This window comes from Dendropsophus ebraccatus, chromosome 14 (genome assembly GCF_027789765.1).
Source record: "Dendropsophus ebraccatus isolate aDenEbr1 chromosome 14, aDenEbr1.pat, whole genome shotgun sequence".
Taxonomy (NCBI): Eukaryota; Metazoa; Chordata; class Amphibia; order Anura; family Hylidae; genus Dendropsophus; species Dendropsophus ebraccatus.
The window spans coordinates 77754558-77767371 of NC_091467.1; positions in this window are offsets into that span (position 1 = coordinate 77754558).

Here is a 12814-nt window from a genome sequence, read left to right on the forward strand (position 1 = left end):
GAGGGGGTGTGGTGTGTGAGAGGCATGGGGGGCACAGCTAGTCACATGTGCACGAGCCATGGGGGGCACAGCCAGTCACATGTGCACGAGCCATGGGGGGCACAGCCAGTCACATGTACACGAGCCATGGGGGGCACAGCCGGTCACACGTGCACGAGCCATGGGGGGCACAGCCGGTCACACGTGCACGAGCCATGGGGGGCACAGCCGGTCACACGTGCACGAGCCATGGGGGGCACAGCCGGTCACACGTGCACAAGCCATGGGTCACATGAACATGTAATAAACCTGCACCATTCACCATTCATGTTAAAGAAGCTATCCAAGACTGGAAAAACTTGGCTGCTTTCTTTCACAAACAGCACCACCCCTGTCCTCAGGTTTTATGTGGTTTTACAACGCAACTTCACGGAACTCATGGAACTGAACAGCAATACCAAACACAACCTGAGGACAAGCGTGGCACGGTTTTTGGAAGAAAGCAGTTATGTTTTTTCTAATTTTTCATTTAAATATGGCTACAGTACCATGCACGGCCTTCTTTGTTTTACCCTATACAAAGCCTTTAAAAGAGAAGTCTGGAGAAAATCTTTATTAAAGTATTGTGTTGCCCCCCAAAAGTTATACAAATCCCCAATATAGACTTATTACAGGAAATGCTTATAAAGTGGTTTTTTTCCCTGCACTTACTACTGCATCAAGGCTTCACTTCCTGGGTAAACATGGTGATGTCACTTCCTGGGTAACATGGTGAGGTCACTTCCTGGATAACATGGTGATGTCACTTCCTGGGTAACATGGTGAGGTCACTTCCTGGATAACATGGTGAGGTCACTTACTGGGTAACATGGTGATGTCACTTCCTGGATAACATGGTGAGGTCACTTACTGGGTAACATGGTGATGTCACTTCCTGGGTAACACGGTGATGTCACTTCCTGGGTAACATGGTGATGTCACTTCCTGGATAACATGGTGATGTCACTTCTTGGATAACATGGTGATGTCACTTCCTGGATAACATGGTAATGTCCCTTCCTGGATAACATGGTGACGTCACTTCCTGGGTAACACGGTGAGGTCACTTCCTGGGTAACACGGTGAGGTCACTTCCTAAGTAACATGGTGAGGTCACTTCCTGGATAACATGGTGAGGTCACTTCCTGGATAACATGGTGAGGTCACTTCCTGGATAACATGGTGAGGTCACTTCCTGGATAACATGGTGAGGTCACTTCCTGGATAACATGGTGACGTCACCACCCGACTCCCAGAGCTGTGCGGGCTGTGGCTGATGGAGAGGATCATGGCAGGGGGATGCTCAGTGTCCTGTGTCCCTCAGTTTTCCCCTGCCATCATCCTCTCCAGCAGCCACAGCCCGCACAGCTCTGGGAGTTGGGTGGTGAAATCACCATGTGGTCCAGGAAGTGACATCGTCATGTTATCCAGGAAGTGACATCACCATGTTATCCAGGAAGTGACATGACCATGTTATCCAGGAAGTGACATGACCATGTTATCCAGGAAGTGACATGACCATGTTATCCAGGAAGTGACATGACCATGTTATCCAGGAAGTGACATTACCATGTTACCCAGGAAGTGACATTACCATGTTACCCAGGAAGTGACAGCACTATGTTATCCAGGAAGTGACATCACCGTGTTATCCAGGAAGTGACACCACCATGTTATCCAGGAAGTGACATTACCGTGTTACCCAGGAAGTGACATTACCATGTTACCCAGGAAGTGACACCACCGTGTTATCCAGGAAGTGACATTACCGTGTTATCCAGGAAGTGACAGCACCGTGTTATCCAGGAAGTGACAGCACCGTGTTATCCAGGAAGTGACACCACCGTGTTACCCAGGAAGTGACATTACCATGTTATCCAGGAAGTGAAGTCTTGATGCAGTAGTAAGTGCAGGGAAAAAGCACTTTATAAGCATTTCCTGTAATAAGTCTATATTGTTGATTTGTATAACTTTTGGGGGGGCAACACAATACTTTAATAAAGATTTTCGCCGGACTTCTCCTTTAAGGCCTGCTCCTTTTTGGAGCAGAAGTGGCCGTACTGTGAATAACGGGCAGTGCCCTAGGTGACTATCACGGCCGGGACAGGACGCTTCTGATGTTCCACCAATCTAATGGTACTATGTATAACGGACAGGTCCTGCCTCTAGTGTCAGGCGGTCTCCCTGCTGCAGCATTACCAGGGTATCCCATGTCAATAAGTATAGAGGCGTGCAAGAGAGTATACAGATAGTGAGCGTGTAATATCAACCCTGATGGCGGCTGCTGTATAACAAATTATTAATCATAATATCCATGTGTATAGAGGACTGGGGGGGACACAAGAGCTTACACACTAGGAGGACTGGGGGGACACAGGAGCTTACACACTAGGAGGACTGGGGGGGGGGGGCACAAGAGCTTACACACTAGGAGGACTGGGGGGACACAAGAGCTTACACACTAGGAGGACTGGGGGGGGCACAAGTGGTTACACACTAGGAGGACCGGGGGGACACAAGAGGTTACACACTAGGAGGACCGGGGGGGGGGCACAAGAGGTTACACACTAGGAGGACCGGGGGGGGGGGGGGGGGGGGGAGACACAAGAGGTTACACACTAGGAGGACCGGGGGGGGGGGGGGGGGAGACACAAGAGGTTACACACTAGGAGGACCGGGGGGTGGGGGGGACACAAGAGGTTACACACTAGGAGGACCAGGGGGTGGGGGGGACACAAGAGGTTACACACTAGGAGGACCGGGGGGGGGGACACAAGAGATTACACACTAGGAGGACCGGGGGGGGGGGGGGGAGACACAAGAGGTTACACACTAGGAGGACCGGGGGGGGGGGGGGGACACAAGAGGTTACACACTAGGAGGACCGGGGGTGGGGGGGTGGGGGCACAAGTGGTTACACACTAGTAGGACCGGGGGGGGGGGCACAAGAGCTTACACACTAGGAGGACCGGGGGGGGGGGGGGCACAAGAGCTTACACACTAGGAGGACCGGGGGGGGGGGGGGGGGGCACAAGTGGTTACACACTAGTAGGACCGGGGGGGGGGGCACAAGTGGTTACACACTAGTAGGACCGGGGGGGGGCACAAGAGCACAAGAGGTTACACACTAGGAGGACCGGGGGGTGGGGGGGACACAGAGGTTACACACTAGGAGGACCGGGGGGGGGGGGGGGGGGGGGAGACACAAGAGGTTACACACAAGGAGGACCGGGGGGTGGGGGGGACACAAGAGGTTACACACTAGGAGGACCGGGGGGGAGGGGGGTACACAAGAGGTTACACACTAGTAGGAACGGGGGGGGGGGGGGGGTTCACAAGGTTACACACTAGTAGGACCGGGGGGGGGGGGGGGGACACGAGGTTACACACTAGTAGGACCGGGGGGGGGGGGACCCAGGAGGTTACACACTAGGAGGACTGGGGGGGGGGGGGGGGGACAAGAGGTTACACACTAGGAGGACTGGGGGGGGGGGGGGGGGGACAAGAGGTTACACACTAGGAGGACTGGGGGGACACAAGAGGTTACACACTAGGAGGACTGGGGGGACACACAAGAGAGAAGGATGCACTGAAGGAAAACATACAGATAGAGCGGAGCATGGAGAGGAGGAGCTGGGGGGCTACAGTGTCACATACTACAGATAGAGCGGAGCATGGAGAGGGGGAGCTGGGGGGCTACAGTGTCACATACAGATAGAGCGGAGCATGGAGAGGAGCTGGGGGGCTACAGTGTCACATACAGATAGAGCGGAGCATGGAGAGGAGGAGCTGGGGGGCTACAGTGTCACATACTACAGATGGAGCGGAGCATGGAGAGGAGGAGCTGGGGGGCTACAGTGTCACATACAGATAGAGCGGAGCATGGGGAGGAGGAGCTGGGGGGGCTACAGTGTCACATACAGATAGAGCGGAGCATGGAGAGGGGGAGCTGGGGGGCTACAGTGTCACATACTACAGATAGAGCAGAGCATGGAGAGGAGGAGCTGGGGGGCTACAGTGTCACATACTACAGATAGAGCGGAGCATGGAGAGGGGGAGCTGGGGGGCTACAGTGTCACATACAGATAGAGCGGAGCATGGAGAGGAGGAGCTGGGGGGCTACAGTGTCGCATACTACAGATAGAGCGGAGCATGGAGAGGAGGAGCTGGGGGGCTACAGTGTCACATACTACAGATAGAGCGGAGCATGGAGAGGAGGAGCTGGGGGGCTACAGTGTCACATACAGATAGAGCGGAGCATGGAGAGGAGGAGCTGGGGGGCTACAGTGTCACATACAGATAGAGCGGAGCATGGAGAGGGGGAGCTGGGGGCTACAGTGTCACATACAGATAGAGCGGAGCATGGAGAGGAGGAGCTGGGGGGCTACAGTGTCACATACTACAGATAGAGCGGAGCATGGAGAGGAGGAGCTGGGGGGCTACAGTGTCACATACTACAGATAGAGCGGAGCATGGAGAGGGGGTGCTGGGGGGCTACAGTGTCACATACTACAGATAGAGCGGAGCATGGAGAGGGGGAGCTGGGGGGCTACAGTGTCACATACAGATAGAGCGGAGCATGGAGAGGAGGAGCTGGGGGGCTACAGTGTCACATACAGATAGAGCGGAGCATGGAGAGGAGGAGCTGGGGGCTACAGTGTCACATACTACAGATAGAGCGGAGCGTGGAGAGGAGGAGCTGGGGGGCTACAGTGTCACATACAGATAGAGCGGAGCATGGAGAGGAGGAGCTGGGGGGCTACAGTGTCACATACAGATAGAGCGGAGCGTGGAGAGGGGGAGCTGGGGGGCTACAGTGTCACATACAGATAGAGCGGAGCGTGGAGAGGAGGAGCTGGGGGGCTACAGTGTCACATACAGATAGAGCGGAGCATGGAGAGGAGGAGCTGGGGGGCTACAGGGTCACATACAGATAGAGCGGAGCATGGAGAGGAGGAGCTGGGGGGCTACAGTGTCACATACTACAGATAGAGCGGAGCATGGAGAGGAGGAGCTGGGGGGCTACAGTGTCACATACAGATAAAGCGGAGCATGGAGAGGAGGAGCTGGGGGGCTACAGTGTCACATACTACAGATAGAGCGGAGCATGGAGAGGAGGAGCTGGGGGGCTACAGTGTCACATACAGATAGAGCGGAGCATGGAGAGGGGGAGCTGGGGGGCTACAGTGTCACATACAGATAGAGCGGAGCATGGAGAGGGGGAGCTGGGGGGCTACAGTGTCACATACTACAGATAGAGCGGAGCATGGAGAGGAGGAGCTGGGGGGCTACAGTGTCACATACAGATAGAGCGGAGCATGGAGAGGAGGAGCTGGGGGGCTACAGTGTCACATACAGATAGAGCGGAGCATGGAGAGGAGGAGCTGGGGGGCTACAGTGTCACATACAGATAGAGCGGAGCATGGAGAGGAGGAGCTGGGGGGCTACAGTGTCACATACAGATAGAGCGGAGCATGGAGAGGGGGTGCTGGGGGGCTACAGTGTCACATACAGAGAGCGGAGCATGGAGAGGAAGAGCTGGGGGGCTACAGTGTCACATACTACAGATAGAGCGGAGCATGGAGAGGAGGAGCTGGGGGGCTACAGTGTCACATACAGATAGAGCGGAGCATGGAGAGGGGGAGCTGGGGGGCTACAGTATCACATACAGATAGAGCGGAGCATGGAGAGGAGGAGCTGGGGGGCTACAGTGTCACATACTACAGATAGAGCGGAGCATGGAGAGGAGGAGCTGGGGGGCTACAGTGTCACATACTACAGATAGAGCGGAGCATGGAGAGGAGAAGCTGGGGGCTACAGTGTCACATACTACAGATAGAGCGGAGCATGGAGAGGAGGAGCTGGGGGGCTACAGTGTCACATACTACAGATAGAGCGGAGCATGGAGAGGAGGAGCTGGGGGGCTACAGTGTCACATACAGATAGAGCGGAGCATGGAGAGGAGGAGCTGGGGGGCTACAGTGTCACATACAGATAGAGCGGAGCATGGAGAGGAGGGGGAGCTGGGGGGCTACAGTGTCACATACTACAGATAGAGCGGAGCATGGAGAGGAGGAGCTGGGGGGCTACAGTGTCACATACAGATAGTGCGGAGCATGGAGAGGAGGAGCTGGGGGGCTACAGTGTCACATACTACAGATAGAGCGGAGCATGGAGAGGAGGAGCTGGGAGGCTACAGTGTCACATACAGATAGAGCGGAGCATGGAGAGGAGGAGCTGGGGGGCTACAGTGTCACATACAGATAGAGCGGAGCATGGAGAGGGGGAGCTGGGGGGCTACAGTGTCACATACAGATAGAGCGGAGCATGGAGAGGGGGAGCTGGGGGGCTACAGTGTCACATACTACAGATAGAGCGGAGCATGGAGAGGAGGAGCTGGGGGGCTACAGTGTCACATACAGATAGAGCGGAGCATGGAGAGGGGGAGCTGGGGGGCTACAGTGTCACATACTACAGATAGAGCGGAGCATGGAGAGGAGGAGCTGGGGGCTACAGTGTCACATACTACAGATAGAGCGGAGCATGGAGAGGAGGAGCTGGGGGGGCTACAGTGTCACATACAGATAAAGCGGAGCATGGAGAGGAGGAGCTGGGGGGCTACAGTGTCACATACAGATAGAGCGGAGCATGGAGAGGGGGAGCTGGGGGGCTACAGTGTCACATACAGATAGAGCGGAGCATGGAGAGGAGGAGCTGGGGGGCTACAGTGTCACATACAGATAGAGCGGAGCATGGAGAGGAGGGGGAGCTGGGGGGCTACAGTGTCACATACAGATAGAGCGGAGCATGGAGAGGGGGAGCTGGGGGGCTACAGTGTCACATACTACAGATAGAGCGGAGCATGGAGAGGAGGAGCTGGGGGGCTACAGTGTCACATACAGATAGAGCGGAGCATGGAGAGGAGGAGCTGGGGGGCTACAGTGTCACATACAGATAGAGCGGAGCATGGAGAGGGGGAGCTGGGGGGCTACAGTGTCACATACAGATAGAGCGGAGCATGGAGAGGAGGAGCTGGGGGGCTACAGTGTCACATACAGATAGAGCGGAGCATGGAGAGGAGGAGCTGGGGGGCTACAGTGTCACATACTACAGATAGAGCGGAGCATGGAGAGGAGGAGCTGGGGGGCTACAGTGTCACATACTACAGATAGAGCGGAGCATGGAGAGGAGGAGCTGGGGGGCTACAGGGTCACATACTACAGATAGAGCGGAGCATGGAGAGGAGGAGCTGGGGGGCTACAGTGTCACATACAGATAGAGCGGAGCATGGAGAGGGGGAGCTGGGGGGCTACAGTGTCACATACTACAGATAGAGCGGAGCATGGAGAGGGGGAGCTGGGGGGCTACAGTGTCACATACAGATAGAGCGGAGCATGGAGAGGGGGACCTGGGGGGCTACAGTGTCACATACAGATAGAGCGGAGCATGGAGAGGAGGAGCTGGGGGGCTACAGTGTCACATACAGATAGAGCGGAGCATGGAGAGGAGGAGCTGGGGGCTACAGTGTCACATACAGATAGAGCGGAGCATGGAGAGGAGGAGCTGGGGGGCTACAGTGTCACATACAGATAGAGCGGAGCATGGAGAGGAGGAGCTGGGGGGCTACAGTGTCACATACAGATAGAGCGGAGCATGAAGAGGAGGAGCTGGGGGGCTACAGTGTCACATACTACAGATAGAGCGGAGCATGGAGAGGAGGAGCTGGGGGGGCTACAGTGTCACATACTACAGATAGAGCGGAGCATGGAGAGGAGGAGCTGGGGGGCTACAGTGTCACATACTACAGATAGAGCGGAGCATGGAGAGGAGGAGCTGGGGGGCTACAGTGTCACATACAGATAGAGCGGAGCATGGAGAGGAGGAGCTGGGGGGCTACAGTGTCACATACTACAGATCGAGCGGAGCATGGAGAGGAGGAGCTGGGGGGCTACAGTGTCACATACTACAGATAGAGCGGAGCATGGAGAGGGGGAGCTGGGGGGCTACAGTGTCACATACTACAGATAGAGCGGAGCATGGAGAGGAGGAGCTGGGGGGCTACAGTGTCACATACAGATAGAGCGGAGCATGGAGAGGAGGAGCTGGGGGGCTACAGTGTCACATACAGATAGAGCGGAGCATGGAGAGGAGGAGCTGGGGGGCTACAGTGTCACATACAGATAGAGCGGAGCATGGAGAGGGGGAGCTGGGGGGCTACAGTGTCACATACAGATAGAGCGGAGCATGGAGAGGAGGAGCTGGGGGGCTACAGTGTCACATACAGATAGAGCGGAGCACGAAGAGGAGGAGCTGGGGGGCTACAGTGTCACATACTACAGATAGAGCGGAGCATGGAGAGGGGGAGCTGGGGGGCTACAGTGTCACATACAGATAGAGCGGAGCATGGAGAGGAGGAGCTGGGGGCTACAGTGTCACATACAGATAGAGCGGAGCATGGAGAGGAGGAGCTGGGGGGCTACAGTGTCACATACAGATAGAGCGGAGCATGGAGAGGAGGAGCTGGGGGGCTACAGTGTCACATACTACAGATAGAGCGGAGCATGGAGAGGAGGAGCTGGGGGGCTACAGTGTCACATACAGATAGAGCGGAGCATGGAGAGGAGGAGCTGGGGGGCTACAGTGTCACATACAGATAGAGCGGAGCATGGAGAGGAGGAGCTGGGGGGCTACAGTGTCACATACAGATAGAGCGGAGCATGGAGAGGAGGAGCTGGGGGGCTACAGTGTCACATACAGATAGAGCGGAGCATGGAGAGGAGGAGCTGGGGGGCTACAGTGTCACATACAGATAGAGCGGAGCATGGAGAGGAGGAGCTGGGGGGCTACAGTGTCACATACAGATAGAGCAGAGCATTCAGAGGAGGAGCTGGGGGGCTACAGTGTCACATACTACAGATAGAGCGGAGCATGGAGAGGAGGAGCTGGGGGGCTACAGTGTCACATACAGATAGAGCGGAGCATGGAGAGGAGGAGCTGGGGGGCTACAGTGTCACATACTACAGATAGAGCGGAGCATGGAGAGGAGGAGCTGGGGGGCTACAGTGTCACATACAGATAGAGCGGAGCATGGAGAGGAGGAGCTGGGGGCTACAGTGTCACATACAGATAGAGCGGAGCATGGAGAGGAGGAGCTGGGGGGCTACAGTGTCACATACTACAGATAGAGCGGAGCATGGAGAGGAGGAGCTGGGGGGCTACAGTGTCACATACAGATAGAGCGGAGCATGGAGAAGAGGAGCTGGAGGCTACAGTGTCACATACAGATAGAGCGGAGCATGGAGAGGAGGAGCTGGGGGGCTACAGTGTCACATACAGATAGAGCGGAGCATGGAGAGGAGGAGCTGGGGGGCTACAGTGTCACATACTACAGATAGAGCGGAGCATGGGGAGGAGGAGCTGGGGGGGCTACAGTGTCACATACAGATAGAGCGGAGCATGGAGAGGAGGAGCTGGGGGGCTACAGTGTCACATACAGATAGAGAGGAGCATGGAGAGGAGGAGCTGGGGGGCTACAGTGTCACATACAGATAGAGCGGAGCATGGAGAGGAGGAGCTGGGGGGCTACAGTGTCACATACAGATAGAGCGGAGCATGGAGAGGAGGAGCTGGGGGGCTACAGTGTCACATACTACAGATAGAGCGGAGCATGGAGAGGGGGAGCTGGGGGGCTACAGTGTCACATACTACAGATAGAGCGGAGCATGGAGAGGAGGAGCTGGGGGGCTACAGTGTCACATACTACAGATAGAGCGGAGCATGGAGAGGAGGAGCTGGGGGGCTACAGTGTCACATACAGATAGAGCGGAGCATGGAGAGGAGGGGGAGCTGGGGGGCTACAGTGTCACATACAGATAGAGCGGAGCATGGAGAGGAGGAGCTGGGGGGCTACAGTGTCACATACAGATAGAGCGGAGCATGGAGAGGAGGAGCTGGGGGGCTACAGTGTCACATACTACAGATAGAGCGGAGCATGGAGAGGGGGAGCTGGGGGGCTACAGTGTCACATACAGATAGAGCGGAGCATGGAGAGGAGGAGCTGGGGGGCTACAGTGTCACATACAGATAGAGCGGAGCATGGAGAGGAGGAGCTGGGGGGGCTACAGTGTCACATACTACAGATAGAGCGGAGCATGGAGAGGAGGAGCTGGGGGGCTACAGTGTCACATACAGATAGAGCGGAGCATGGAGAGGAGGAGCTGGGGGGCTACAGTGTCACATACTACAGATAGAGCGGAGCATGGAGAGGAGGAGCTGGGGGGCTACAGTGTCACATACAGATAGAGCGGAGCATGGAGAGGAGGAGCTGGGGGGCTACAGTGTCACATACTACAGATAGAGCGGAGCATGGAGAGGAGGAGCTGGGGGGCTACAGTGTCACATACTACAGATAGAGCGGATTGACTGGGATGTATGGAAGGGGGGGGCACTGGGATGTATGAGGGGGCACTGGGGTGTATGGGAGGGGGGGCACTGGGGTGTATGGGAGGGGGGGCACTGGGGTGTATGGGAGGGGGCACTGGGATGTATGGGAGGGGACTGGGATGTATGGGAGGGGACTGGGATGTATGGGAGGGGGGGCACTGGGGTGTATGAGGGGGCATTGGGATTATTGGGAGGGGGGGCACTGGGATGTATGGGAGGGGGGCACTGGGGGGTATGGGAGGGGGGGCACTGGGATGTATGGGAAGGGGGGGGCACTGGGATGTATGGGAAGGGGGGGGCACTGGGATGTATGAGGGGGCACTGGGGTGTATGGGAGGGGGGGCACTGGGATGTATGAGGGGGCACTGGGGTGTATGGGAGGGGGGGGCACTGGGGTGTATGGGAGGGAGGGCACTGGGATGTATGGGAGGGGGGGCACTGGGATGTATGGGAGGGGGGGCACTGGGATGTATGGGAGGGGGGGCACTGGGGTGTATGGGAGGGAGGGCACTGGGATGTGTGGGAGGGGGGGCACTGGGATGTATGGGAGGGGGGGCACTGGGATGTGTGGGAGGGGGGGCACTGGGATGTGTGAGAGGGGGGGCACTGGGATGTATGGGAGGGGGGCACTGGGATGTATGGGAGGGGGGCACTGGGATGTATGGGAGGGGGGGCACTGGGATGTATGGGAGGGGGGGCACTGGGGTGTATGAGGGGGCACTGGGATGTATGGGAAAGGGGGTACTGGGATGTATGGGGGGCACTGGGATGTATGGGAGGGGGGGCACTGGGATGTATGGGAGGGGGGCACTGAGATGTATGGGAGGGGGGCACTGGGATGTATGGAGGGGGGGCACTGGGATGTATGGGAGGGGGGCACTGGGGTGTATGGGAGGGGGGGCACTGGGGTGTATGAGGGGGCATTGGGATTATTGGGAGGGGGGGCACTGGGATGTATGGGAGGGGGGCACTGGGGGGTATGGGAGGGGGGCACTGGGATGTATGGGAGGGGGGCACTGGGATGTATTGGAGGGGACTGGGATGTATGGGAAGGGGGGGGCACTGGGATGTATGAGGGGGCACTGGGGTGTATGGGAGGAGGGGCACTGGGATGTATGAGGGGGCACTGGGATGTATGAGGGGGCACTGGGATGTATGGGAGGGGGGCACTGGGATGTATTGGAGGGGACTGGGATGTATGGGAAGGGGGGGGGGCACTGGGATGTATGAGGGGGCACTGGGGTGTATGGGAGGAGGGGCACTGGGATGTATGAGGGGGCACTGGGATGTATGGGAGGGGGGGCACTGGGATGTATGAGGGGGCACTGGGGTGTATGGGAGGGGGGGCACTGGGATGTATGGGAGGGGACTGGGATGTATGGGAGGGGGGGCACTGGGATGTATGGGAGGGGGGGCACTGGGATGTATGGGAGGGGGGGGCACTGGGATGTATGAGGGGGCACTGTGGTGTATGGGAGAGGGGGCACTGGGATGTATGGGAGGGGGGGCACTGGGGTGTATGGGAGGGGGGGGGGACTGGGATGTATGGGAGGGGGGGCACTGGGATGTATGAGGGGGCACTGGGGTGTATGGGAGGGGGGACACTGGGATGTATGGGAGGGGGGGCACTGGGGTGTATGGGAGGGGGGGCACTGGGGTGTATGGGAGGGGGGGGCACTGGGATGTATGGGAGGGGACTGGGATGTATGGTAGGGGGGGCACTGGGGTGTATGAGGGGGCACTGGGATTATTGGGAGGGGGGGCACTGGGATGTATGGGAGGGGGGGCACTGGGGTGTATGAGGGGGCACTGGGATGTATGGGAAAGGGGATACTGGGATGTATGGGGGGCACTGGGATGTATGGGAGGGGGGGCACTGGGATGTATGGGAGGGGGGCACTGAGATGTATGGGAGGGGGGGCACTGGGATGTATGGGAGGGGGGCACTGAGATGTATGGGAGGGGGGCACTGGGATGTATGGGAGGGGACTGGGATGTATGGAGGGGGGGCACTGGGATGTATGGGAGGGGGGCACTGGGATGTATGAGGGGGCACTGGGGTGTATGGGAGGGGGGGCACTGGGGTGTATGAGGGGGCATTGGGATTATTGGGAGGGGGGGCACTGGGATGTATGGGAGGGGGGCACTGGGGGGTATGGGAGGGGGGGCACTGGGATGTATGGGAAGGGGGGGGCACTGGGATGTATGAGGGGGCACTGGGGTGTATGGGAGGGGGGGCACTGGGATGTATGAGGGGGCACTGGGATGTATGGGAGGGGGGGCACTGGGATGTATGGGAGGGGGGGCACTGGGGTGTATGGGAGGGGGGGCACTGGGGTGTATGGGAGGGGGG